Source organism: Mus pahari, chromosome 5 (genome assembly GCF_900095145.1).
Source record: "Mus pahari chromosome 5, PAHARI_EIJ_v1.1, whole genome shotgun sequence".
Lineage (NCBI taxonomy): Eukaryota > Metazoa > Chordata > Mammalia > Rodentia > Muridae > Mus > Mus pahari.
The window spans coordinates 147,402,648-147,407,703 of NC_034594.1; the positions used below are offsets into that span (position 1 = coordinate 147,402,648).

The following is a 5,056-nucleotide window of genomic DNA, read 5'->3' on the forward strand; positions in this document are numbered from 1 at the left end:
CGAGACAGGGTTTCTCTGTGTAGCCCTGGCTGTCCTAGAGCTCACTCTGTAGACCAGGCTGGCCTCAAACTCAGAAATCCGCCTGCCTCTGCCTCCCAAATGTTGGGATTAAAGGCATGTGCCACCATGCCGGGCTCTGGGTTTGCTTTCAAGATCCCAATATGGAAGGAAAGATGTGGTTCCCTAAAGTTTTTCTATTAGCTCCTTACGTGTACCACACACACACACACACACACACACACACACCAACAGTAATGATAATAATTAATAATAACAATTATTATTATTCATAAGCTCTTGTAACTACAAATAGATTTAAGTTGGGTGAGTTGCATGCAATGACTAGTGAACATTTTACAATCAGTTTCTTGGAGGTTGTGAAGGATAAGACATATTTCTCTACACTACTAACATGTTCTTCCTTAAACATAGCATTTACCCAGCACATCTATTGCTTGTCAAGACTTTTTTAAAAAATGTCCCATGTGATCACTCGCTTTAGTCAAAGGGTAAAAATGTGACATTTTCCTAACTCCACAGTAGAACGACGCACGCATTCTCCCTAATGACGAAAGAACACAGTCATCTGATTAAAAGAAAATGGGTCAACGTAAACGCTCCATGGTGATATGCAAAGTGAATAGCTTTCTTATAACTTCCTTATCTTGCTTGGCCAGGCACAAGATTTGGGATAAGGGCAGTGCTGAAACTCAGGAACCAGGGGGGATGAGCCAGCGCTGAACTGTCAATGGATGGGTCTCCATCAGCAAATACCAGGGGCTGACTGAGTAGAGTGTTATTCAGATTCTGCATCTGATTACCCACATGACATCCTGAAGAGACCCCTACTCTGTATTCCCATTCCAGGAAAAGCACTTCTTGCAGAGGATAGGGCCCGTGAATATCAGCCCTGAGGACTGTCCACGGCCAGTCCTTTATCATAGTTACTCACTCAGTCCCTTTGGCTTTTCCGGGAAGATGGAACTGATTAAGCAATGTTAATTTAATCATAAGTAATCAACATGGGGAAAAAATTACATAACCAGCTTCAAAATTGTGAATCAAACATGGCAAAATCCCAGGAAAATAGCGATTTTATCGCCCTCCCTTACCTTTCACCTCAAAAATAAACACGGAGAAATCTATACCTTTGACGATTAAACAAAACTAAGAACTACAAATTTCATTGCCTGGAAATGTTTATATTTTGTACAAAGTTTTTTAGTTCATAGTTTTAACTATGTAGCTCAGGCTGGCCTGGAACTCACAATCCTCCTGCCTCAGCCCCTTGAGTACTGGGATCTGTTCATATGCTTTTAATCTAATTTGAGAGAGTTTGGAACTCATCCTGTCAGGGGTACTGAAAAACAAATGTATTATTAATTCATCAGTGAAGGTAAGACTATGACAACTGCATTTTTGTTGTTGTTGTTGTTTTTTAATTGCTGCCTCGCTCCTTTCCTTCTCTCCTTCAGACACAGCCTAAATACATAGTGATATTTCAACCACGAGGCTGTATCCACTTTGGTCCATGCTTAGGGAATCAAGACCATGCCCAAGTCTTCCGTGGCTTCCTGATCCTACAGGGAACACATTAACATATGGTAGGCTGACTATATTCAAAGCCTGCTTTCTGAACAATTACATGATGGGTCATCATTAGAATGCAGGTCACCAAGGGATACCCTCACGACAATGGGCTGATACTAGTGATATTTATTTAATTAATTAATTTAAAGATCGCTGTGAAGTTTAAAGGTCTGGGCTTTCCACCTACGCAGAATCCAATAGGTGAATCTACCTGGTGGCCCCAGCCACATGGAATCTGTGTAACTCAGGCGGGCACTCACTCGGCGCTTTTCTGCAAACCAGCCCCCCCGCGGACAGACTTAAATCGACCCTAGGTGCCTGGGAAAGGCAGAAGATAGAAACCTGTGCGCAGTCAGATAGGTCGTGACAAGCCGCATACCTGCAATGACGAGATGGAAGCCTCCTCCTAGGTTCCCTTGTGTGTCTCCCTGTCCCTCTCCTCCGTGTGAATGACACGATCCACAGCGGGGTGTGCGCCGGATCCTCGCGGGCAGCCGCAGCCTGGTTCTGCAGGAGGCCGGGGAAGCAGCGAGGGTGTGCGGAGCGAGCGGAGCCCAGCGGAGCGCACAGAGGGCGGAGCGCGTCCCAGCCGCGCCTGCAGATGTGGAAGGAGCTGGAGACAGCACTGAGTCCTCTAGGCGCTGCATGGGGATATTATCACAGGCTGGAGTTTCTATTGGCTCAGAACACCAAACAAATCACACCAGTCACCCCCTCCTTCTCCTTCTCCGGCTTCACTCAGCCCTCGCTTCTCATCTAACCCACAAATACTGCACACACACACACACACACACACACACACACACACACACACCAGTCGCTCTCTGTATTTCTCTTCCTCTTTGCAGACTGTGGATTTACAACCTTGTGGGCAGTTCTTAACATTTTGTTTAGCAGACTTCCAATCCAAACCTTGTCATGTAGAGAAATCCACCAGCCTCTTTACCAGCAAACCCCATTCATGCCTTCAGATCATTCTCTTTAGGGTGAACTCAAAATGTCAAGAGTATAGAAACACACACACACACACACACACACACACACACACATACAAGGACACATGTGTGTGCACATGCACATAAAGCTAGGTTCCTTTTGTTTTTAATAACTGAGGCAGGTGAAATTAAAGGCAAGCTGATCCCATGGCCAAAAATGAGTTTAATTAATGATTAAAGTCTTGAATGAATTCAGTGCAAAGTATCCAACGTTTAGATTTATTTTCTTTTCCACATAGAGGTCATTATTATCCCTATATTTTCCCTATATTTTGAACGCAGAGATTTCTAATACGAATCAGGTTATTCAGCATCCAGAGAACATAGACCAATGTTTGCACACTTGGTCTGGACAGGATAGACCAGTTCACTGTGATGTTCGCTGGATGCTGGCTTTTTCTCTGGGGGATTTTTGGTCTCGTTGATCTCTTCAGCACTGAACCTCCATGCCTCTCTACTGACAAAGGCACCTGAGTATAAAAGCATCATCTGTATGCATGCACAGAGATAAACAAACCTTTGATCCCATCAATGAAGAAATGGCCTAAGAAAATTCTGAGACTTTAGTCACTGAGCTGGGAAATTTCAAAGAAAATAAGATTTCACCTTATTTTATAAAATAGCCTACTATGATCTTTCTTCAGTATATTTTATTGGTTTTCTTGGCAAAAGATGTTGCTTCTGAAACCACAGAACTCCATTTTGATTTCTGACTTGACGGTTTCTTTCTGAGAATTATCCTATTTTGTATGCCTTATTAAAACCCGACACTCTGGCTTCAGCCAACTCAGAGCACACCTAAATTTAAAATCATAGAAAATAATATATATTTTTTTTAATTTGCTGCCAACAAACATCTTACCTGCCTTCTTTTCATATTTAAACCCATTCCAAAAATCTGGAACTGCAAAGTTGTTTCTCAGAAGGGGCCAGCCTAGAGTCAACCACGACATCCCAGATTCCCCAGGGGAAGAAACAGAATAATAAGCAGCTGCTGAAGATAAGACCAAGCAGAGCTGGGAGATGGGGTGAAGGCCTCTCTTCTATCTCCTTGGGCTTATCTTCCCATACTAACTATGTGAATCAAAGGAAGCTGGAGAGGTAATGCTGCAGATTCTAATCAATGTTCACCTTTGCCCTAAAGAGCTATCAGCTGGGACTCAGTTGTCCAACCTGATAGTCATTCTTTACATTATTTCAGGACTAGTCATATATGTAAGTAAGTTAGTTATCAGTTGTTTGCTTTAGAGATGCCTCTCAGAACGAATACAAATAGGGACAACCTACAAATAATAGCAAAACAACAACAATAATAATCATAAAACAAGTCTTTTATTTGGTTTATTATATACAGGGCTCATTATAGCTTTTCATATCTGTGTCAGTAGAATCATGAGTAATGGAAAGGCACAGATAGCATGGCTGTATGCTTCAAATTTGGATGGCCAAAGGAGGACCTTGAGTCCCAGGCATGCAGGGGCTACATATCAAAACTTTGTTACCCTCTGTCCCAATAAAACAGAAGGAGGGAGGGAGGGAAGGAGGGAGGGAGGGAAGGAGGGAGAGAGGGAGGGAGGGAGGGAGGGAGGAGGGGAAAAGGAAGAAAAAGAAAAGCACAGATAAATCTTAAATTTCATTTCGGGTAATAATTCAATCCAGTTAATGAAGAGCAAAACTGGATGATTTAAAAGGCACTTCTTGAGCCTAATCAGTTAGGCAATTAGTGGAAAATAAATCATTTGTATGTATTCCTTATTCTTCTGATCATTTACTACTTCAAGAAGACAGTTTTGTTCAAAGATAATCCCTATATGTGACAGTTCATTAAGCCTTACTTGTTGTAAACGGCATGGACATTGCTAATAAGAAAACTCTTGTGTCTTGATAGGAACAATAATGAGTAGGCTGCAGTGCAGATTAATGGCCAGGCACTCTTTTATTTTATATTCTACTTTCCCTTGTCACTGTCTTTACTTCTATATCCTATTTAAAAAAAAAAAAAAAAAAAAAGAGGCATTCAGAATTGGCATGAATCCAAAAGAGGTGAAAAAGATAGTGATGATGCAGACTACAACTTATAAGAGATGCTCAGAGATAGAACTCATGGCAAGGCAAGAGCAAGCTCTGAAACAGGAGAGAGAAATACCTACAATCTATACAATATTTTAAAGGCATTGTCATTTTCGTCAATACTTTCTCTATGTACATGTTTGCGCATGCATGTATATGGTCAAGTGTCTATGGTTGCAGAGGTGTACAGGGGAGTGTACGTGTGTACGTCTGTACGTCTGTGTGTGTGTGTGTGTGTGTGTGTGTGTGTGTGCCTGCATGCACACACGAGCGGAGCATGCAGGCCAGAGGTCAACCTTAAGTGTCATTCCTCAGAAAGTGTCCACCTTGTGCTTTGGTGCAGGGTCTCACCCACCAGACTAGAATGAGTGGTCAGTGAGACCAAGGGCTCCTCCTGTCTC

General features: G+C 42.5%; 1 protein-coding gene across 2 annotated transcripts in view; it reads right to left on the reverse strand.

Annotated features, from left to right (window-relative positions):
- Positions 1 to 2,193, reverse strand: part of Grem2 (gremlin 2, DAN family BMP antagonist) — a 93,591-nt gene extending 91,398 nt beyond the window's left edge. For both annotated transcript variants that reach the window (XM_021199182.2, XM_029538192.1), the window contains exon 1: positions 1,970 to 2,193. The gene's annotated coding sequence lies outside the window, so the exon portion shown is untranslated. The remainder of the gene's footprint in view (positions 1 to 1,969) is intronic.
- Positions 2,194 to 5,056: the final 2,863 nt, after the last annotated feature.